Below are 24,615 nucleotides of genomic sequence, written 5' to 3' on the forward strand. Positions count from 1 at the left end.
GTGGTCAGTAGTATGCTCCTGCTGCTTTACTCTTATTGTTCAAGCATGAAATTTCTATACATGTTCTAACATATTCTACAGTATGCTCTGATTCATTTAAGATTTTTACTATATTTGACACTATGCTTTGTTTTACATACAGTGCCACTCCCACACCTGTGCAACCTACTGTGTCATTTTGTAGTGGGGGAATACTGTGTCATATTATCATCATTCCACCAGCTTTCTGTGATGCCTATTATATCAATATCTTCATTTAATACCAGGCACTCATGTTCACCCATATTAGTATTTAGACTTCCTGCATTTGTATACAAGTACTTTCAAAATTCATCAATATTTTTCTTCTTTCATGTGAGGTAACTGAATGGGATTCTTTCATTTGGGACTCTCTTCAGTTCCTACCGGTACTTTATCAGCTTCAAACCTCTCCTCTTTCCTAAGATATTGAGTATCCCCTTTAATAAATCCTTCCCTAAGAGATGTGCCTGCCAAAATTGTGTGCTCCTCCAACCCATTGGCTTTCCTCCAGTCCTTAGTTTTAAAATTCCTCTATGACCTTTTTAATCTTATATGCCATCAGTCTGGTTCTGTTTTGGTTTAGGTAAAGCCCATCCTTCCTGTTCAGGCTCCCCCTTTCCCAAAACATTCTCCAGTTCCTAATAAATCTAAATCCCTCCTCCAAACACCATCGTCTCATCCACACACTGAGACCCTGAAGTTCTGCCTAACTGGCCCTGTGCATGGAACTGGAAGCTTTTCAGAGAATGCTGCCATGGAGATGTTCAACTTTAATCTCTTACCTAGCAATCCAAATTTGGCCTCCAAGACCTCTCTCCTACCTTTCCCTATGTCATTGGTACCTACATGTACCACGACCACTGGCTCCTTCCCAGCACTGTACATAAGGCTATCTAGATTAGGGGTCTCAAACAGGTGGTCCGCAGAGCTATTTCCTGTAGCCCACCATAAGCGCCTCCTCCCCCCCTCCTTCCACCCCCAGCACGCCCCATCCCCTCTCCTCCACCTACCTCCCAGCACTTCCTGCCGCGAAACAGCTGTTTGGTGGCGCTTAGGACTTTCCATGAGGGAGGGAGGAGCAGCGGGGATGTGGCATGCTAAGGGGAGGAGGCAGAGAAGAGGCGGAGCCAGGGCAGGGATTTGAGGAAGGGGTTGGAATAGGGGCAGGGATGGGGAGCATGAGCTGTATGCTATTCTGGTTTATGCATCATCAACAGAACTTTTGACTACAAGTCTAATCCAACCCCCATTGAAGTCAATGACATTCTTTCCATTGATTTCAATGGGGGTTAAACAGGACCCTAAATTCCAGTTGCAGAACATAGTACTGGTGAAGAAGCGTAAGTGAGAAAAAACACTAGACTGAAATTACAAGGTACATTTGCAGACCTGTGTAAAGGGGTCCACTCAACGCAGGAGCCAGGGGCAGCTCTAGGTATTTTGCCGCCCCAAGCACGGCAGGCAGGCTGCCTTCAGCGGCTTGCCTGTGGGAGGTCCCCAGTCCCACGGATAAGGCGGAAGCCTGTGGGAGGTCCGCCGAGGCCGTAGGACCAGCGGACCCTCCGCAGGCAAGCCGTCGAAGGCAACCTGCCTGCCGCGCTCGCGGCCACTGGCAGAGTGCCCCCCATGGCTTGCGGCCCCAGGCACACGCTTGGCGTGCTGGTGCTGGAGCTGCCCTTGGCAGGAGCACCTCTTTAGGGGTACTCCACCCTTTTAGGCCTCCTTTAAGAATCCCTAATCCAGGACAGAACCACAGGGTTTACTCTCCTCCTGACCTCCTCCTTGTCTCTAGCCAACTCCCTTTTCTTCTAGGGAGTGGTTGCAGATCTCCACCCTGCAGCCTTGTTCCTGCTGTCACTTCCTGGCTTTATCATCCTAGCCCAGGTCTTCCTCTCTGCTGGGCCTCATCTTCCATTAGTTCTTATCAATCCCGGTCTTCCTTCCAGGTGCAATATATAAAGTTAATTGGTCCTTTCTAGTCCACATGTATCCACTCAGGGCTTGTGTGGGATGGACACCCCATCACAGGCAACAGAATTTTTTTTTAACTCATACAATTAACAAATTAACGCTGCCAGCTAAGTCACCAAAAATGAAATGACTATCAAAATTAGCACTGACTTTTCGCATTACAGTTTTTAAAAAGTTAATACATACACTTTTAATAGCATACTACATTACTATTCATTTTTGTCTCTACTTTTGTATTGTTTTATGAAAAGGTTTCAGTGATGTGGCCCTCGAGCCAAAGTCCTACTCCTCATGTGGCCCTGCTGGTGATTTCAGTTTGAGATCCCTGATCTAGATGTCACAAATGGTCTGCATCCTTCCCACCTGGCAAGCATTTCAACATGCGGTTCTTCTGGTAATCATAAACCTATCTATATTTTTAATAATTGAATCCCCCATTACTATTATCTCCCTAACAACAGGGCTCCCCTTCCTCTGAGAGGTATCCCTAGTATGAAAGGACACGATAACATCATCTGGAAGGAGGGTCCCAACTATGGGATTGTTTCCCTCTGCTAAAGATCGAACTTCTCCTTCTTCAAGACTTTCATCCTCCTCAAAGCACAGAAACTATCAGACTGGAGGTGGGACCACCCTACTGTATCTTGGAAAGTCTCCTCTGTGTACCTCTCTGTCTCCTTTACCTCCTCCTGTTCAGCCACTCTTGTTTCAAGAGCCCAGGCTCAGTCTCAGAAGGGACATGAATTGCTTGCACCAAATGCACACACATGCCACCCTCCCAGAAGGCAGGTAATCTTACATGCTGCATTAGTGCAATAAATTAGATAGCCCCCACTCTGCTGCTGGACTTCTTCCTGCATTATTTTTACTCTTGCAGAAGTTTTTGTTGGGAGGGGACTTCGGGGGGGGGGTATTCGCTTAAGTTTAGAGAATGTTTCTTAGGTTTGTCTGGCTCTCATGCCCTCTAAATTTCCTTGCAAAGCAAAACTCCTGTTTGCTGCTCCTAGTTGTTTAGAAGCTGGCTTTTTAAACCTGTTCTCCCTATATCAGCCCCGCCCCATCACAACATCCTAAAGGGATTAGAGATCAAAGGTCCAGGATGGCAGGCTAGAGCCTTGTTAGGAATCTCTCAGCCTTGCCTAGCAGGCCACAAGGCTCAGCACACAGCTCCCCAAACAGCCCACACTACAAATTTCAATCAAGCTGGCACATCCGCAAGCACACAACAACAAACAGACAAACTCACTCCAAGGGTAGCAGAGTTGTTCCTCCTTCACATGAAGAACTCCCTCACAAAGCTCCCCTGTTTACTACCTCTAACAGGACCAGAGATAAAAAACTGATGTCATCAACACTTACATTGCCCCAGCTTTAACTAAATCTTGAACGTCACCTGAATGTGAGACTTAGTTCCTGCTGTCCCATCCTCCCTCATCTGTCATTTTCCTTCCCCATCTTATTTCTTTACTTTCCTATCTTCTCCTTTTGCCTTCTGTTTAAAAACAATCTGGCTTAGCTGGCAAAAACTACATCTCTGCAACCCTGGTGTAAGCCTGTGACCCACTAGTGATGCAGCTAAAAGCAATGCCCTAAGCAGGCTGAGGCTAGTACAAGTTCACTAGGTCTCACAGCGGATCATCTAAATGTATGATATGCCTGTGTTTCTCTAGCAGTGAGGCTGCAAGCTAAAGTCAGAACCAGAGGCAGAAGATACAAAAGGGAGAGAAGAGCAAAGAGTAAGTGTGTGAGTTTGTCTTGTTTCATCTTAAAATAAACAGAATCATGCTCCAATAACAGCAGCAGTAGCTCAAGACCATCTCAACTTTCTTCTCTTTTCCCCCCAAAAGGTCAGCTGTTGCCATCTGTAACAGCATCTAAAAGAGTGTCAAACAGAATGTTTTCCCTATAAAGACTCTCTACAGCTATAGAGAAAGGGAATAAGGGATACAGTTAAAATTGAAGCCTTACATAATACTTTACATTTCAAATGTTTTAACTGTTTTTTCCTTCTTTGTCTGTAGCTACAATAAAAGCATTTACATTTTTTTAAATTGAGACTGTTACAATGGAAGTAAATCAGCAATAATTTGACACAAAACCCCAGACCACACTTAATTGTTCAATGTCTCAATAGTGAACAAGAGTTATATAAACATCTTATCTCTTGTTGGGCCCACAACACCCTCTTTTCAACACTACACAATCTTGTGAAGACATCTTCAAATATAGACCATAACACATTGACATGGAATCTAGTGGTATGGATTCGTAATGCCAGCCTGGATGAAGAAGAGGGTTGCAGGATATCCGTTAGCTCATGTTGTTGGTCCAGGACTTCCTCTAAATTGATTCTAAGCTCGCTGGCAAACCTTTTAAAAAGGTCCTGGAATTTCGAAAAATCATCTGAAGACATTTGAGGGGAGTGAAGTAAGGCTTCTTCAGTAATATTTGGAGGATTTTCTTGCATGCTGTATTAGAACATCACCAGACAGATATTTAAATTGTTTTATTTAACTTAAAACAACGTTATGTAGTCTGGATTTTTTTCTGCAACAGCAAACATAATATTTTAACAAAACAAGCATATGAATTTTTTAACCTAGTTACACATTCAAGTTTTTTAAAATGAGGTTTGTTTTTGTTAAAATTGTTTTTAACTAAAATGGTTAAATGAAATATTAAAAAAACCCAATAATTAAATTGACTATGTTAGCCAGATCAACATGAGAACTTAAAATATTGGCTTCTACAGGTAACTCAGTTGTCTTCGCCTTCATTTTCCTGTTTGTTCATAATCTGGAAAAGAAAAACAAGCTTTCCTGCTTTTTCAGGTCCCAAACGATTTCTCAATTTGGAATGGATTAGTCCAAAGGAAGAAAATATTCCTTCTACATCGGCAGAAGCAGCTACCCCTGTTAAAAGTGAGATTATCACTTCAACAGTCTCTGAATCCAAGTGCTTAAGTGACTTCCACCAGTTCACTGGTGTGGCTTTCTTTAAAACATCATCATCATCAAACATGTATTTCTTAAATGGTTCTTATTCCCAAACTGGGTCTCTTTTACGGCCTGCTGCCATTACAGGTTTTCCCTTATAGTGAGAGAATGGTTTGGTAGATCTCAAATCAATCAAGGCTACATCAGAAAGACCTCAAAACTTCTGGAATATGCTGCTCAGTTTCACTTTTGTTTCTACTGCCTTTCCCTCCCTTCTCACATTCATCTCCAGACTTCTTCATGTCCAGAACTATTCTGCCCCCAAAAATCTTTTATTCATTGAACTTTTTGAAACTTTGCACTTTTAGAAAGAAGTAAGGGACTGACTCTGTGTACACAAATTTGCAGAGGGACAATAGGGTTGAGGTCGGTTATTTCTCACCTCTATGTATTATTTATTTATTTGAAAACATTTTTGCTGTTGACAAGCATGTTCTCTCTGGAGACACAAATCCAGTCTGAGAACTGCAAAACTAAACATCTCTGATGGTATGTTCTAGACTGAGCACTGAGTCCCATTGGGTAGATAGAAAGATTAACCTAAATCTATACAGAAGCCCCTGGAACCCCAAAAGATTGAGTCCCTAATCCATGAACTACTGGAACTCATTTACAAAACTTTTCTTAAACATTACATGAATATAGTGTTGCATACTATAGAATTAGAATTTATAATCCCTATTCCATGATGCGATATCTTTGAACTATAATGTATCTTAATTAAAACTATCTTTACATAGGATTTTTTCTCAAAAAGCATTTTATCAAAAAAATCCAATTTAAATTTTAAAAAGCTCGTTTTTTTTATTTTGTTTTGTTTTTAAAAAAAGCACTGATTTTTATCCAACCTGAAAGAAAACAAAAAAACAAACCCACACTATTGCAAGAACTGTCTTGCTCTATGCTTTGGCACTGTAACTGCAGTATCATCGGTCCTAAACAGTTGTGTAGTATTGCTGTGTGCAATGGCATTCACATTCTATCCCAGAGATGGCTGCTTTTCAGTAGTGGGCAAAACAGTTATAGATACAAATATAAATATTTGTAAAGAGATTTGGGATCCCCTCCTGGGTAAAAAGGCGCTATATAAACATGTCTCAGATAAATTATTTCACTCATTGACAAAGAGGTAGAATCTGTGCAACACGCACTCATCCTGACCACCTTCCATCCTAATGAGCTAATATTAAATAAGGTGCATCTCTACAGCACCTTCCATTCAAGAAACTCAGAGCCAAGATGTGCTGCTCTGGTGTCTGCTTAAATATTTGGACACAAAATAGCAGCAGTTAATAGCTATTAGTGAACAGGAAGCAAAACAGAAACAAAATAGAAATGGATTTTTAGTCACTCTAGGACACCAGGAGGTGAGGGAGTGGGAGTGGAAACAATCAGCACAGTACTCCTTAACTTCTGCTACTGTTACCAGTGTCACACTCCAGTGGCCCTTCTCAGGGAGGCTCGGGGAAGGCAGATCAGCACTGTATGTGGCTAACGCTGTTGCAAGCATCGCAAAGCATTTTGGGGAGGATCAAAGGTGTGTGAGTGGGGAATGGAAGATTCCTTTGCAGGAGTACGAGAGGCCAAGAGAGAAGTTAACTCTGCAGAGGCTGAAGAGAATTAATCAGCTGAACACTGTAAAAGAGTTAGAGAAAGAGAGAATCCTTGGTTTCTTTGCAGTTATTCTGAAGGAAAATGGACCCTTTTCCAAAGGAATGTCTGTAAATAATCCAGGCAAAGAGGTTATTTAAGTGAAATCATTTGATTATAAATCTGAAAAAGTGAGGTTTTTTTACCCATGAAAGCTTATGCCCAAAAAAATCTGTTAGTCTTTAAGGTGCCACCAGACTCCTTGTTGTTTTTGCGGATATAGACTAACACGGCTACCCCCTGATACTTGACTATAAACAAGTTAGTCAAATTTGCTAAAAGAACACGCCTGGTGTGTATAATCTTTGTGTCGTAGGTTTAAGAGACATTGATATTGTTTTAGATGATACCACTAAAATCCATTTGAATCTTCCATTCAGAATTGCAAAACCAAGAAACACTTTTCCCAGACACAGGTAATCAGTGTTGTTTAACTTTGGTATTCAGCATTTAACCCTGAAGGTAACTTAACTCTTTACAAAATTTAAAATGTTTTAAATCAAGTCGTGGCTGCAGCAGGGCAGTCAAAGCCAGGAGAATGAGAAAAGACTTTAAATTTGCTTTTTGGGAACAAAATCACAGATAAGAACTGTAATAAAAGACAGAAAGACCATGCCCCACACTGAGCCTTCAGGTGGCTCTGTGTAATCAAACTGTCACTTTGCCAAAAGGGAGCCCCAATAGGTTGTGTTTTCCTTTTTAAATCACAGTGTGTTTTCGGCAGCCGAGAAGGCCACAGCAAGCCAATTGGGACTGATACAAAGAGCACCAGGCACAGAAGGCCCTGGATGACGACACCCCCAAATGAACCCATGACTAAAAAACCCTCCTGAGCTGGAGCAATTCGGAGATCACACAGCGAATCCTGGACGACTTGTGCACACAGGACAGACCTCCCGTCCACCCTTTCCCCTCCCCCTTCCTACACTACACCCAGGCCTAGCCAACCCCAGGGACTGAGTGTGTGAGTATGAAAGTGGGTTAGGGCTTAGGGCACCAATGCTTTCTTCCTTCCTTTGAGTGACGTAGAAGCATTTCCAGCACTCTCTGCTGTTGTTTTATTATTTTATCAATAAAGCTTTAAAATTCAGACACGTGGTGTGCCTTGTCATCTCCTCCCCCCCACCCCCATCCCCCAAAAAAAGATCCTGTGGTCCTAGCCTGATCAACTGTGGGCCCAGGCAGACTGATAACAAAAATCTGTCACAACAGGACTTGTGAAGCTAACACCAGGCACTTGAAAATGTATCCTTTAGTGCAGAGGTGGGCAAACTTCGGCCCGCAGGACTGTCTTGCCTTGCCCTTGAGCTCCCGGCTGGGAAGGCTAGCCCTCTCCCCCGCAGCCTCAGCTTATCGTGCCACCCAGTATTTACTATCATGTGGTAAATTGCATTCCTTAAGTGCTGTAAGCACTTATACTCTTGAAAGGCGCAATACTAAAATTCTCACAAGTTTGAGACCTTGCTGGCTAATACCACAGCTATTAGAAACACCACGCTACAGTTTCAGAAAATAGAGAACTAAAAAGGGAATTTCAAAGGATAAGTGGAAGTCTAGAGTGCCAAGCTGAAACTCCAGATAGGACATCTGAAAATCTTGGGAAGCTGACATTTTCTACTGCCTTCAGAAAGTTGACCTCAAAAGCTATTCTTACAAATCTAAAAGGGGGTTCAAGGGCAACCATGTACTTTGAGGGTGTTCACTCCACATCCAATGCTCACTTGGTGTAGTAAAGGGACTAAAGTTTGGATGATCCATATCCTTGTAATATACCAGGCAACATACTGGTTCAAATGTAAAGAACACATCATTGCAGTGAGTATATTTCTTGTTTTAAGATTATGTCTACATGAGGCTGTTACATCACACAAACTGTAGTTGGTTCACCTTAAAGTGCTTTGTGTCCATAAAAAACAGTTTTCAAAGTGGTTTATTTGGTGTCTTAGGGTACAGTAAGTAATCCCCCTTGGAACAAGAATAGCTCCAGTTCCTAGTAAGTTTGTTTACTCTAAGGTTTGTGTAGACCAAATCCTAATGACTATGCTGATAGCAGCCCTTCAACTAATATCCCATACTGCATTGGTTCACATCTGGATCAACCTGTAATCTATAATGAATTAAACCTTTAATTTTTCCCCCCTGAAATGTAATTGCTTAGAACCAATCGTTACATTTTGATTCAAGGCTAGCATTGACAGCTCAATAGCAAAGGAGAGAAAGCATGATGGAGGCTGACTGTGAAGGGTCTTGAAATTGAATACAAGCTGGTTTTGTTTGATGCTGCAGAGAAGGCGGAGCCAGTTGAGGGACACAACGTGTGGAGGTAGGGTCAAAGCAATGGGCTAGGACAGAAGTTCTGAAACTTTTTTTTCTGCGCCCGCCTTTGGAGATTCATGTTCCATGCACATTCCCCTCAGCACAGGAGGAAGGGAGGAACCAGATGGTGCAAAGTTTTTTGCCTGTGGGGCAGAGAGGGTGAAAGGAATCTCCACATGACCATCAAGAAAGAGGTCTGAGCCAAAGATGACACCCAGGTTATGAGCCTGAGTGATAAGCAGAACGATGATGTTATCTACAATGATCAAGCAAGGACATAGCAGAGAGGGTTTGGGTGGGTTAGGAGCTGCTTTAGCTATGCTGAGTTTGAGATGACGGCTAAACAGCCATAAGGAGATGTCAGAGAGACAGGTCAATATTTTAGATTGGGCAGAAGGAGACAGGTCTGGAGTAGAGTGGTAGATCTGCAAGTCACCTGCATAGAGATAGTAGTTGAATTGTGTTTGCACATGAGATTACCCAAAGATAAGGTGTAGAAGGAAAAGAGGAGACCAAGGACAGGGCTCTGTAGAACTCCCACAGACTGTTGGAGGGATGGTGAGCTGGAACCTCTGAAGGATACGCTGAAGAGGAGATTAGAAAGGCAAAAAGAGAGGACAGTCACAAAAGCCAAGGGAGAAAAAGATTTCAAGAAGAAGCAAAGCATGTCTATGGCTGAGGTCATGGAGAATGAGGGTGGAGTATTAGTTCTGAACTTTGGCTAGCAAAAGATAATTACAGATCTTGTTGAGAGCTGTATCAGTGGAGTAAGGTGGAGAGGGGAGGAGAGGAACTGACAGTTATAAAAGACTGTGTGCAATGTGCTTAGAGATTAAAGGGAGAAGGGGCAGTAGCTGGAGAGGCAAGTGAGGTCAAGGATGGGTTCTTTTAAGATGGGGCAGACTACAGCATTCTTGTATTGTGAGGGGAAAGAGCCAGAGGAGAATAAAGTTAGCAAAAAGAGTAAAGGAGGGGATAAGAGTGGTTGCAAGGGAGATAAGGAGATGAAATGGGATGGGGTTAACGGGACAAGTGGAGGGATTAGTGCAGGACGGCAGCCGAGAAACTTCTGTCTCTCTAACAGGGGAAAAGACACCAAGAGTTGTGGGAAGAGAAGGCAAGCTGAGAGTAGGGGAAAGATTACACACATTGCAAAACTGTTCTCTCAGTTGCCTGCACCAACTGGGGGAAAATATCCTGTTTCCCCTTTGCTTTTTTAAAAACAGCACTGTTCTGTCTCCTGGTGACCTGCCTCCATGTTATATTCTCCCATGTCAGGGCAGCCTGCAGTGGTACACATGGAATTATTAACCTGCTCACTGCACCCACATACAAAATGAAAAGAAGCCTCTATCCATCCACCTCCCAGCCCCAAACCAAATGTACTTTAAAAAAAAATCTTACATGTCCATAACTCCTACCCCCACACCTACCCATCTTCCAAATAAAATATAAGGGGCCTGTAATATGGGGAAGTAAGTTGGGTAACATCTTATAAACTCAAAGTGAACCGCAGAGAAGATGAGAATGAGATTCCAAAATTATGAGAAAAGAAACATTTTATCATTGTTAGCACAAAGACTATGAGGAGTTGGACAACAAGTCTTTTTTTTTTTCTTATTTTCCTTTGCACCTGTAATGGCGCAAAGAGGGAGGATTGGCTGCTCCCACAAAGACTTTCAAATTTCAGGGAAAACAAAAAAAAAACAAAACTCCAATCTGTTCCATTAAGTCCTCAATTCCCCACAATAGAGGCCCATGAAGACAGAGTTGTGGGGGAAAGGTTTCCTGAAGCTTTCTCGAAAGGTTGAAATGGATCATGTAACCACTGAGAGGGAGCAAGTGGTCATTGAGAGGGACATGATGCAGACACTTCAGAGGCAAACAGCTGTGATGGAACATTTTTTGCGCAAAGGTCAAGCACTGCGCCCCAGAACTCCAATGTGCTGCAAAATGTAGAAAATACACTGTAGACGGGTTCCGCTGGGGCTCGAACCTCCCTGAGGGGGAGGGGAGCCACACTGGCCTCGCTGTCTTCCCTGCAATTACAATCCGCTCTGGCCTTTCGGCAGGTCAGAGCAGTGGCAAAGTCAAAAGGGGCCCAGCCTTTGGTTCAGGCAGGCACCAAACACAGTAACAAGCAGCTCTGGCCCTTTGGAGCAGGGCAGAGCAGTGACAGAGTCAAAAGGGGCCCAGCCCTTGGTTCGGGCGGGGCACCAAACACAGTAACAAGCAGCTCTGGCCTCTTCGGCTGGGAAGAGGGAGAGTCTGTCACCCGATTATGGGTGGCGGGGGAACGCAGGCCCACCCACTCCTCTGCGTTCCAGCCCGGGGCCCTAATAGCGGCTGACGCCGCTAGTAGCGGTCAGTGGGGAAGGGAGTCCTGACCGAAACACACTGACATCGGCAAGGTTAGCTCTGCAGCCTGACTGGAGTCAGGTGCCCCCGGGCTACTTCCTTGCTCCCCGTCTACTCCTACCTGGTCCGGGGCCTCTGTTCCGGGGACGTCTAGGACCATCGGTTCCTCCCAATCCGGGCTGGGCGACAGGTCCAGTAAGGTTTCGGGGAATGCTAGCCAAGCCTGGTCTGGGGGCTCCTCAGGGCCGTAGTAGGGGCGAGGCAGCTCTGGCGGCTCCTCGTCGTAGTAGGGGCGAGGCAGCTCTGGCGGCTCCTCGTCGTAGCAGCCTCGAGAATGCTCCGGCGGCGCCTCATCGTAGTAGGGGCGAGGCAGCTCTGGCAGCTCCTGGTCTCAGCCCCTGGCTCGGGCAGTCTCCCAGTTACAGGCGTCAGCAGACACGTCTGCTCCTGCCGGTGGCAGACCTGCAACTGAAGGCTGGGGCCCAGCTTTTATTCTTCCGGGCCGCCGCCTGACCCTCTGAGGGGCGGGACTTCTGCTCAGCGGCCTCACCCCGTGGATGACTGACGGGGCTCAACCCTCCCTGAGGGGGAGGGGAGCCACACCGCCTCGTTACATACACCATATTGGGACTACCTTTTCAATCAATCAGTTTACATCTGCCTCTCACTACCTTTAGCCCCCAATAAGATGGATGTGTGTGTTATTTTCTGGAGTTTGTGAGCACTCAAGCATAGCCATTCCTCAATACCACCGTTCTTAACTTTGCACTACATTCCCTGGGGGGCATGGATCAGCATTCAGATTGCACTCCCTATCAGTACCAGGCCCAAGCCAGGGAAGCTAATGATCTAACCAGTGGACCATATTCAGTGATGAATCCTGGTCACATGCCATCTGAGGCACATAGCAAACATGCTAAGACTACATTCCCTGTTTAATTGTTTATTTTTTATTGAACCAGGATTGTCACTTTTTTCATACTCAAATGCAATTGCTAAAAACCAGCCTTGAAAACTTAATTCAGATACAACTCAAACTCTCAATGGCACAACACACACCACCCCCTGCCATTAATTCATAATAAAAATCAAAACAAAGAACTTATTTCGTTGCTTACAAATCATTTATTAGCCACAACTACACACTGGCCTCAAAGCAGAAACACAAGGTATCCTTCACGCTGTTCCCTTGACAACTTCTGAAGGGGTACCCTCTATAGATGCCCATAATATTGAAAAAATCTCTGCAGCTCCTGTTCCCATCCATCCTCCAGGATTTCTCCTTTGGTTTCACAGATACTGTGCAACAGACAGTAGGCTCTTATCACACATGGCACATAATGATAAGAAACATCCAGTCTTCTCATAAGGCACCACCATTTCCCTGTCAGCCATCTGAACACACTCTCCACTGACATTCTACAACTACTCAGGACAAAGTTAAATCTCTCCTTTCTCATGTCCAACTGTCCAGTGAAAGACTTAATAAACTAGAGAAGCAGAGGGTAATATGGGTCTTCCAGACTGAGTGAAGGAATCATAACTCCATTAACATCCATAATGTACTGAGAAGCCAAATTTCCCTTGCTCATTCCAAAAAACAGGCATGGATTTCTAATTATCCTGGCATCATGGACCCTACCAGACCACCCCACATTAATACTGGTGAATCTTCCACAGTGATCAACCAGGCCTCACAGCATGACGGAAAAAACATTCTTTTCTGTTAATAAAGTCTTTGAACCAGTGGGGAGGGGCAAAAGCAGGCTCAAGTGTCTCATCAACAGCCTCTATACAGTTTGGGAACCTCACCCGTGCAAAGCCATCAATAACATTCTGTGCACTGCCAAGCTGTATGACAGCACAGCAGCACTCTCCTGATTAACTACTGACTGGTAGCCATTGGGTGTGGCGAGTTTCCAGATGTCAATGGTACCACACTTCTCCAAGCACAGGGGAATTCTCATGTTAGTCTTCTCTCACTGCTGCTCCACAGATTCCTAGGAAAGTTGCCTTTCCCATTCTGCAGTTTTGCCGCCACTGCTGGTCATTCCAGGTCTTCATCACTACCATATCCCACTAGTCACTGCTAGCTGAGTGAGCCCAAAAGCAGAACTCCACTTAGCTCAGGTACACCAGATAGATGCTCTGCAGAAATAACTGCTTGATTTCATCCTCTTGCTCTTCATTTGGTAGCTGGATTGCAGCAGTATCAACAGCCCTGTGAAACTGCAGGGCCAAATCCATCTGCCTGTGTGACTCAAAATGCACGTGCATATGAACAACTGCCATGATCACAATGCTCAGCACAGGGTCCTCCAGGCTGCCTGACATCGGTTTGAAAATGATGCTGGCAAAATGAATGAATGCTAGGAGAGCTATCATAGGAAGCTGTTAGCCTGACCCCATGTCCTAGAATTTCTGGTATGCATCCCAGAATGGACTGCGGAAAAAAAAAAAAATAGAGAGAGCGAGCAGCGCAGCAAAACAGTACACCATGGGATATCTGCCCAGAATACAGAGAGGTCAATTCAAACTAACCCTGAGCTGTTTGAATGCAATGATTAACAATGACAATACCACAATAAGGCACAGACACACTACCATTTGCAACAGTTAAAAATCACTGCAATTTAGAATCAAACTACATCACTGTTAATAGCACTGTGCAGACATGGCCTAAGAATGGTCTAGTTGTCTGAATTAAAGTAACCTGTTTGCCAAAAATTTCTAAGTGACAATCCTAACTGCATTATATGTAACCTATATTCTGCAGTTAGTTCTCTTTTTAAATTTCAGCCAATTACAATCATTAAGCACTTTAACATATTAACCAAAACAAAGAACAATGGACAGGTAATTGTAAATTGCTAACTATAAAGATAAGTGTTCTCATAATATTACACTGCCATCATCAACTTAGATTTATATGGCCCCTTGTATCCCAAAGAGCTTTAAAGACTGTATATATAGAAATAACTGACCCACCAATGGCGTGGAATGCAATAGCCATTCTGCAGAAGTAATGCTACTTTTTTTTTTTTTTTTTTTTTTTTTTAAAACAGCAGTGGAAGTGAGTCTTCTGTTTCTCTATAGAGCCTATCACCATGATAGTTAAGCACTAAGGTACTCATTCTTCAAAAACCTATGGACAAGCTTAAGACTAGTCCCTATGTGTAAAGCTTTTTACTTGAATGGGACAATTCACAGGTATACTCTTAAACATGTGTCTATGTGATTACAGGATTGGAGACTAAGAAGGAAAGAACTTCAGTTCAGCTACAATGGAGAGATTTTTATCCTTTGGTGGGCAGACCATACTTTTCAAAGTTGGAATAAGGCCACAGAGCAGAAGTTATCATCATGACACTTGCAAGAATAATAAAGTGCCATGGAATATTTAATGAAGCTAACCCTATGATTTCAACTTATTCTGAAAGACAGCACCTCCAGAAGCAGGATGCCCCAAGCATTATGAGGATGCATTACTCCAGTTCCGTCACAATGAACGGTGACATCTAATGAATCAGCGACACCACTTCCTGTAATATCTCTTGTCCTTGGGTTTCTCTTTTCATACTCACCTGGGAGGGAAAGAGGCAAGAGAAGTTCCCTACACCAGGGTATGTAGGTCTTTTGGCAACTCTGGAAGGAACCCTAAAACCCTGCTGAATCCTACCTCAGGCATGCATCCCTAGGAGGAAGCCCTGATGAGCCAAACTATAGCATGGAGTCTTAGGGATTACTTCCTAGCCAGAGTTCAGAGGCAGCTAAGGAAGGCATTATTAGCTAGGCACTCCTTAAGTTCAGCTGCAGGGGAGAGATACAAAGGGGTTATGTGGACCAGAAGCCAGGGCAGGAAGCTCTGCGGAACACAGGAGCTACCTGGTATAGTTTATACTATTTGTATTTCAGTTTACTGGTTGTAAAATTACACAGAAAGAAGGCAGCTAGAGATTTCTGCCAAGCTAGTGTTGATTTCAGTTAAACCAGAAGCACTGCCAAAAAAACCCACCCTGAGAATGAGATCTTGTGTTCAAATCTGAACCACTGGGGAACATATACCCCTTGATTTATCATAATCCTTTTCCATCAACATAATACTGTCTTCTTTTGCCCTGAAAACCTCGAGACAGTCAACCAGCTAACAAGATCAGCAAGATGCTACTTCCAGAAGACAAGTAGAGCTGTAAGCACTTCTAGATGATTATTGCTTTAAAGAGATATTTTCACACTTTGTAGCTTCTTTAGGCTGAGCTTACTAAACACATCAGTGGCTCCTTACATTCCTCCATTTCACCCCACAAATTCTGTGTACACACTCCCATCCCCCTCTATTTCAGGGACTCACTGCAATCTCACTCCCTTACCAGCAATTCACATTCCCCTCTTCCCCCATACCAGGATACTGCATTTCTTCCAATGCCAAGGGCTGTGTGCACACCCCCACTCCCTCCGCCACTATTTTTCTTTCTGCTGGGAGATAAACTCCATTGGGATGAGCAGAGAAGAGCACTGTTATGTGAAAGGCATTAATGGGTGACATCAACCACTTGTTTGATCTATAGACAATTGCAGAGCTGCTTGAGGCTGTGCTGGCAGGGGCTTCATGTGTCTCCCTTGATTTTTCCCCAAAAGTCAATAGGGTTCTGGCCACTGATGCCTAGAACATTCCCTGAAATAATGGAATTGATCAGATGCAGCCTTCAAAAGTGACTCTGTTACAGATAAAGAAATGGAAAAATGCTGTTGAGTTGCGTGCAAGGCCTTTGCAAGCTCAGCCAATAATATTACCACCCCTCACTTTGGAAGCTAATAGGATATACAAGTCCACTGGTTTACCAGCAATTTTTAAAACACATTGTACTGGTTGAAGCAAGGTTGCTTGACAAACAATCAAAACTATTTTTAAATCCAGTACATCTAAATATTGATATAACATTCATCACAATAGCGTCAGAGCACCTTTGTGTGGCTTGCTTCTTATAGGTGGAGCTGATAACACCACCTTATTACTGAAGGTTGCCTGACATTTTCCTGTTTTCAGTTGCTTATTACATTGTCAAAATGTAACCACTTGGGCTGAAATTTTCAGTGCCATTTTCCCCCTAGGACCTCAGCCTTATTCAGTGCCCAGAATGTGCGGTGCTCAGCTAACGAGCAGCTACTCAATATTTTGTTTTCTCTTCACTGTTGAATACGTGGCTCCATGCCTTATTTACTGCATGCTATTCAAAGCCTGGCCTGAAGACAGAAATAAGTTCCTCATAAGCTTTTTTCTTGTCACTATAGTATGTGTTTCACAAAGCATAATTTATTTCCATAACATCCCTGTGAAGTGAGAGGTGGTGATACCCCCATTTTACAGATAGCAAACCAAGACAAAAAGACTAAGGTCAAAACTATCCAATATGGGTACTCAATTTGAGATGCCTAGGGACCAGATTGTCAGTATTTAGCATTATATAGTGTTTTATATGTTCAAAGTACTGTTCCCATTGACTAAAATTGCAGCTGTGAGTATTCAGCACTTCTGTAAATAAGAAACAAAGGTCTCAAAGGCAAGTACTCAAAATGAGGAACACGCAATTAGTAACTATCTGTGAGAAGTCTGGTTTAAATCAGGGGTGCCCAACCTACGGCCCATCAGAGCATTTCATAAGGCCTACAACCGACTTCAACATAGTAAGTGTGAAACAGATTGTTTCTATCTAAATATATACAGAACTTTAAATATAAGTCAATACTGGTGACTTTAAATCTTATTAAAATATGGAGAATCTGTTTGGCCCACACAAGGTTATGCCGAGGTTTATGTGGCTCCCCTGTGTAATAAGGTTGAGCGCCACTTATTTAAGTGGCTTGCCTAGCATCATATAGGAGCTCTGTGGCAGAGGAAGAGATGGAATCCAGCTCTCCAGGGAGGTATTCATCTGTCTGACCCCTGAAATCATCCATTCTCTTCCTGCAATCCCCTGCCTTGTTCATTACACACCTTCCAACTTCTGCAACAAACGAAACAAGGGTCCTACAGACATGCTCATTCACTATACAATCCTGATTTATCCCCCAAAGCAAGTCTGTCTGTCCTGGGGAATTGACTGAGGTCCTGGGGAAAAGATACCATGTGATCACATAATTAAAGACTGTCTCATAATGCTTATGCACAAGGAGGTCAATTAAGGCGGCAACAGACAATCTTAATTCTGGCATTTCCTGACTTTTGAGAGCTTTATTTTGCAACCTTAATAATGTTCTTTTAATGTAGTTTTGTGTGTGTAATAAAGAAGTATAGCACGTTAGATACAATATACGCTATTAATTTATAGCCTAGGTATCTGGGCACATAACACAAATAAAAAAAGATGGTGCAAAAAAAATGGCCAATAATTAAATTCAGCTAATCCCAACCTTCTCCATTCCCCCAAACTGCTAACCAAACAAATCTACGTCCATCCCTCCCCATAAACATACCAGAAAAACGCTATGTTAAATGTAAAGTGTCTTGCTAAGAAATATTTTCAGAAAGTTCTGGCCTGTGTTTTACAGGAGGTCAGACTAGATGACCACAGTGATCCTTCTGGCCTAGGAATCTATGAATCTATCATTGCTTACTTGTCATGGTGCTATATTTTACAATACTATGATTCATGGAGCTGAGTGAAAGCTTTATAACAAAGTCTTATCCAAGATGATGCACTCTACAGCAAGATATTTACCTAACAAACTAATAAATACAGTTGTCATGGTTTTACCAGGATATGACTCACTTCAATTTTTTACACATTGTGTATTCCAAAGAACAAATGGCTGCAGACCAAAAAGCATGCTTGAACATGACGACATGACATTAACAGCTGTTCATTTTAAAAGGTCAACTGAAATGAAAGGAAACAATCAAAAAAGATCCTAAATGTGGATAGTTCCCATCTAGGCTTTTTACACATGATAAATACATTTTGAGATGAACTTGGAAGTCTTTTTACCTGCACAAAGACAATTTCAGGCTCTGACTTTTCTGGGTTACCCATGCTACTGTTGAAGACACTGCTAACCCCTAAAACAGACCATGAATTGATGAATTGCATTGCCTTCATTATTGTAGATGTCAGGGATATCAACTGCTACATGAAACACGTGGGCCTGAACTCAGGTATTGGCAGGTAAGGGGCCTCATACTAGCCTTTAACCACTGGTGTTATAAACAGTGTAAAACTTTTCAGAAAAATGGATCATGCCTCCACTGCCCATTACCATAAGTCTCAATCACCACCTTGAAACCAAAATTCAGACAATTCCCCATGCCTTACCAGCTGTCAATGGCCTAGCTATCTCTTACCTAGCTAACAAAATCTTTAATATATTCCCTCCCAACAATTTTTATTCACTGTCAATATAAAAATTTAAGACAGACTGAAAATCTGGGGCATGACCAGATAAACTAAGTTTACTATAAAAAATGAAAACACAGTATGACCCTGGTCCATAATACAAATAATAATACTTAAACATTATATTGATTAGACCTGACCTAAGGAGAGAAGGAATAACAGTGAAGGGGAAAGAGGATAGGGGAGACCATCTCATGTAACCCTGAGGTCCCCGCTGCTTAATTCAAGTCTCACATGCTGCACAGGACATTGGATCTTGGTCTCAAGCATCCAGGTTGGCACTTCAGGGCTGTATTGTTTGCTCTAACTACAAAGCTTCAAGTTTTTTGATGAAGTGATAAAACTGCAGACTGTTAAAAATTTGAACTTTACTATCTTTAACTCGCATGCAAAAAAACCAGGAAAACCAACTTTAATCAGACCACGGCATTAATCTATTCATTGCTACGCAAGAGTTTAGTACAAATAGACATGGCAAGTTGGAAATGAGGGGAAGAGCGGGTGGGCAGGAGGGGAGAAGTAATTATTCACCTAGAATTTTAAAAGCAAAAAAAGGCTAATTAGCATCCATGAAATCCCTGGTCAAGAAATTAGAGAAAGTGTTAGTATGCAAGAGAAGACAGTCACATAGTGCTGCACCTTTGGGTAGTAATGAGACAAGTGAACCCGCATTAGGTGACCTTCACTAGTGACGGAAGGTCTACAGACCAACTATCTCATAGACAGAATTTCAAGGACTTTAGAAGGTGAAAGAGAAGTTAATCTGAAAAGTAGCTTTCAGTGTATCAGAGCCAGGGTGCAGTTATATTTTTGCTACATCCAGCATGCTAGCAGCATTTTGTACCTGCTGACACGTACTAATCATGATTGCAGCAAGAAAGCCATTACAATAGTCTAAATGGGCAAAAATAATGGCATGAACTGAATCAGCAAGTTTGGTGAATAAGTGCACTGGCACTCCTGAACTGTTGGCAGAAAGATTTTGTTACAGTTCAAAACATGAATGATGTGAATCTTGCTGGACTCTTGTCACCCACCCTGCTCACCACAAAAGAGAGTGTAGCAACAAAAAGCATTAAGATGTGGGCAAAAAGAATGAGTAACTGGTTTCCACAATTCTGCGTTGACTACAACCAATTATACAAAAAACCCAGACATCCAAGTATAACATCACGTAGCCAATGATTTTAGTTTATTGCTCATTCATTGTGTGATGTTATGACTAAGGCTAAGATTTTGTCACAGATATTTTTAGTGAAAGTCATGGACAATAAAGAAAAATTCATGGAAGCTGTCCGTGACTTTTACTAAAAATATCCATGACAAAATGGGAACCTGCTGGGCAGCTGCGGGACAGGCTTGGAGCTTGAGGGTCCCCCCTCCACCCTGGCTCAGAACTGCAGGGGTCCCTCTGCCACTCACGGGGGTCTGAGGCTGCAGGGATCCCCCCACCAACCACTAAGACCAGAAGCTGCAAGGGTCCCCCGCAGCTCCCTGCCCTCACAGGAAGCGGCAGCTCCCAGCCACTGCGGGTGAAGTCACTGAGGTCTTTGGAAGTTTCAGAATCCGTGACCTCTGTGACAAAATCATAGCCTTGGTTATGATTAACTAAAATGTATGTCATATATAATCGTATGCTAACAGAGTTAAGTTATAGAATGATAGAAGTCTAAGACTGATCAGTAGTCAGAAGGGATAAGTATGCATTAGATATCTCTAAGTAAGGAGGGCGGAAACGCAAGGCCTACAGGCTGAGGCCTGTAATACTTTAGCTTAGCCATACTAGACTATAGGCTTAAGAAATCTTGACGTAAGTAAGTAACTGTGCCACAAGATTACAGGAAAAGATTTACCAATGGATGATATTGTAAAAAATTAACAGTAAGAGTAATTTTTTTTTTTGCTTACAAGATACCCGGTAGTCACATTATTCTACACGCTCTAACTGCCGGGTATGAGGTATAGTCAGAATCACATTATAAAAAGAGGATGCCCAGAATGGGAAAACTGAGCTCCCTATGTGAAACTCCAGCAGGAGCCATCCCTGTACTGATGATCAATTGGCAAGACAGTCATCAGACCTTAAGAATATCCTTAAGGATGTGAGCATAACTATATTTGTAATTTGTGCATAGGTCTTTATAGAATTTCTATATGCATGGGTAATCATAACCTTAATTATAACTTTAATAACACTTGTAAAACAGACTAGACCTTGTAGTTGTAAGTGCATGTGTAGTCACTATCCTTGGTCTTTATGTGTTCCTAGGGAGTCTAAATTTGAAGCAAGTAGCAGAGGTGACTTTCACTCTGTTGAGCTTGAAACTGTAGCCACAACAGTCAAACCAATGCTGGTGTAATGTAACATCACTAAAATTAACTTTAAATAAAACTAAAGGCTACAATCAGCAAGGGAAACAAGTCAAAAAAAATATCAGTCTCAATGCAGATAAAATATAACCTTGCAGTGATGAATTAAAGTCCTTAGGGAAAGCACAGATGAACTAAAAAGGAGACCAAACAGGACTCAAGGCATAAAGAACAGAAGTAGAAAGGCTGAACACCACAGGCGACAGACATATTGCATATTTGTGATTTGGCAGAGTGAATATACAGAAAATACAGTTTCTACTTGAAACCATAGGAAGTACAATATGGAACTAGAAGACTGTTAAAATTCTTTTCCATTACCATAGTGTCATCCTGATTTTACAGTGTTCAGTTCAGTAGCTTTGGTATGAAGCAGCTACAAAGCTTTTGTAGGTAAGAAAGGGTCTTTCAAATGCCCCTCACACAAGCTGTCCACAGGACAGAATGAGCTTAGCAACCCCTGCACCCATCAGACTGGCAGGAAGACTGCAATAGTGATGTCACAAAGATGCTATGTCTTTACAGGGTCCTGGTAAAAAATAAAAAACTTCAGCGGATATCATTTACGACTTTAAGGCACAGCGTATACAACATACACAGACACTCCTCTGAAGAAAATAGCCTCATTGGACACTACTTACACACCCATTAAGAGCTCAGCGAGTGTGGGTAACTTCCCTATAGCATCAGTACTACTACTAATTATTAAAACCTCTTAGCACTTACAGTGCTTTTCGTGAGTGGATCTCAAAGAAGATCTCAGTGGGCTTTACAAAAGAGGCTAGCATAATTATCTCCATTTTAGAGATGGAGAAATATAGCCATCAAGAGGTGAAATGACTTTCCCAAGGTCACCCAGCAGACCAGTGACCGAGCCAGTAATAGAATCCAGTCCTCCCGAGTCCCAGTCCAGTGGTCTATCCACTAGGAAACACTGCATCCCTTATACTTAAGAGAAGTATATTTTGGAGTCCTTTGCATAACTCAAAAATTGCTTAATGAATTTTTCTCAAATTAAAAAAAAAATCCTTTTTGACTAAGTTCAAACATGGAAAACAATCCAAAATAAGATTTCCCACCCATTCCCCCTTTCAGAGAAGTGAGTGAATGAACAGAAGGGTCATGTATTAGACAGTTAAATTTATTTATAACTACAAAATTTATTTTACAATAGTATAATGAAAAGATTACATGATCTCATATGCCATCTAAACTAGATTTATGTCAAAGGGAATCTGGGATGAATTTTGTTACAGTTTAACATCAATTACTTACCACTGGGATCTTCAAAAGCACCTAACAGAGTTAAGCAACGCAAGTCTGATTGAAAAATTCAATGGGACTTGTGCTCTCTTAAGGTCCTTGGGTGCTTTAGAATATCTCAGCCTAAACAGTTTTACCCAACATTAATAAAACCCAGTGAAAAAATTAGTTCACTGGAAATTCCACATACCTTGAGTAGATTTTCCAGAGCTCAGTAGTAGGCACTTGCTATGACTGAGATGGAAGTCTGAAATGATAATTTAGACTTGATCAGGATCCTTTTTTGACATATGAAAATTCAGATTAGTCATATACTTGATACCTGTTGAATGCAAATAGTTTAACAGTGACTCCAGCAATATTAAGTCAAAATAATTTTCCAAATAAATGGACTATGTGGCAGTCAGTTGAGGTACATCGTGTGTTATGATATCCACTGGAGATAGAAGTAAATGCCTTATCAAGCATTAGAGTGTGTTGTTAACAGTATTGTAGGTGATGTGAAGGTGGTTAAAAAAAAAAAAAGTGCTGGAGACTTTTCCCTTATTATTTTCATGCTTCCAAGGTTTGGGATGGATGGGTCCTGATGAAACCGTAACAGTCTAAACCAGGGGTTCTCAATTTTTTTCTTCCTGAGCCCTCCCTATAAAAACTCCATGGCCCACCCGCGCCATAACAACTGTTTTTATGTATATAAAAGCCAGGGCCAGTGCTGGGGGTAGCAAGCAGGGCAACTGTCCAGGGCCCCACGCGACAGGGGGGCCCACAAAGCTAAGTTGCTCAGGCTTCAGCTTCAGCCCCAGGTGGCAGGACTCAGGGCCTCAGGCTTTAGCCCCATGTGATGGGGCTTTGGCTTTGTGCCCTGGGCCCCAGCATGTCTAATGCCAGCCCTACTTGGCAGCCCCCCGAAACCTACTTGCGGCCCTCTCCAGGGGGCTTCAGATCCCTGGTTGAGGACCACTGGTCTAAATGTATCTTGATGCTGAGAGAAAGAGAGAGAAAGTGAGTGAGTGAGTGTTGCATACCACAAACGAGACCCCAATTCCTGAATGAGGGTTCTAGGTGCTACAACACTACAAATAATAAAAATAAATAAATAAAGTCTCCCTGAAGAAAATCTGAAAACAGTATCTGGTGAGAAGAACTGGTTATTCATCCTGTGCAGTAACTGTAGTTCTTTGAGATGTGTGTCACTCTAGATGAGTTTGCAATCCCTTTGAGCGGAGATTGTCATAGCACTGTCTGTTTGGCCCGTGCATGCATGCTAGTCAGTTTCATGTCCCCATACCTTCATTATATAACACTGGGCAGGCGAACTGCTCTCCATTCTCTCTCTACCGCAAATCCCTATAACAGAGAACTCCGAAGCAAAGGGGAAAGAGGGCAAGTAGTGTGACACCCATAGGTACAGACATCTCAAAGAACTACAGTGACTGCACAGGGTGAGTAACCATTTCTTCTTCTTCGAATAGTGTCCCTATAGGTGCTCCACTTTAAGTGACTACTGAGCAGTTCCCCATAAGGCGAAGGGGGCTTCAGAGTACAGTCCAGTATGGAAGAAAATACAGCCGAGACGAACACAATATCAGAAGCAGAGTTGTGAGTAAATGAATAGCGTTCAGTGAACGTATCCACAGAAGCCCAGGTAGCGGTTTCACTTATTTCCAATAATGGGCATGTTTTTGAGAAATGCCATAGAGATGGAAGTGGACCTCATATAGTGAATTTGTATGTCCAAAGGTGCTTGAATATTGCATAATACTTGCTATGAATTTTGTAATCAGATATCCACTGGGAAAGTTTTTGATTAAAGATTGCAGACCCTTTCAATCTATCTGTGGGCAAGACAAACAATTTGGGAGTCTTTCTGAAGAGTTTAGTCCTAACTCAGATAGAAGTGCTCTCCTGATGTCAATGGTGTTCAGTAGTGCCTCTTGCTTATCTAGGTGAGGTTTAGGTGGAAGACTGGCAGGTGAATGGCTTGGTTAATATGGAACATGGAGAAAACTTTAGGTAAAAATTTGAGGTGAGGTTGCAACATGACCTTGTCCTTAAAAAAATACTGTGAAAAGGGGGTCATGCCATAAGGGCCCCTTTTTTCTGCAACCCATCACGCCAATGTGATGGCTATCGGGAATGCCATTTTCACGGATAAATGGAGCAGCGAACAGGTAGCCGTCAGTTCAAATAGTGGTCTTGTATGGCAGTGGTTCTCAAACAGGGGTACATGTAGCCATGGGGGTACGCAGAAGTTTTCCAGGGGGTACGTCAACTCACTT

The 24,615-nt window shown here is 42.6% G+C and overlaps 1 protein-coding gene across 1 annotated transcript in view; it reads right to left on the bottom strand.

Moving 5' to 3' along the window:
* PTK2 (protein tyrosine kinase 2) overlaps positions 1-24,615 on the bottom strand; it is a 428,303-nt gene that overhangs the window by 373,550 nt on the left and 30,138 nt on the right. The window contains exon 2 of the mRNA XM_050940669.1: positions 22,527-22,583. The gene's annotated coding sequence lies outside the window, so the exon portion shown is untranslated. The remainder of the gene's footprint in view (positions 1-22,526; positions 22,584-24,615) is intronic.

Source organism: Gopherus flavomarginatus, chromosome 2, assembly GCF_025201925.1.
Source record: "Gopherus flavomarginatus isolate rGopFla2 chromosome 2, rGopFla2.mat.asm, whole genome shotgun sequence".
In the NCBI taxonomy this organism is placed as follows: domain Eukaryota; kingdom Metazoa; phylum Chordata; order Testudines; family Testudinidae; genus Gopherus; species Gopherus flavomarginatus.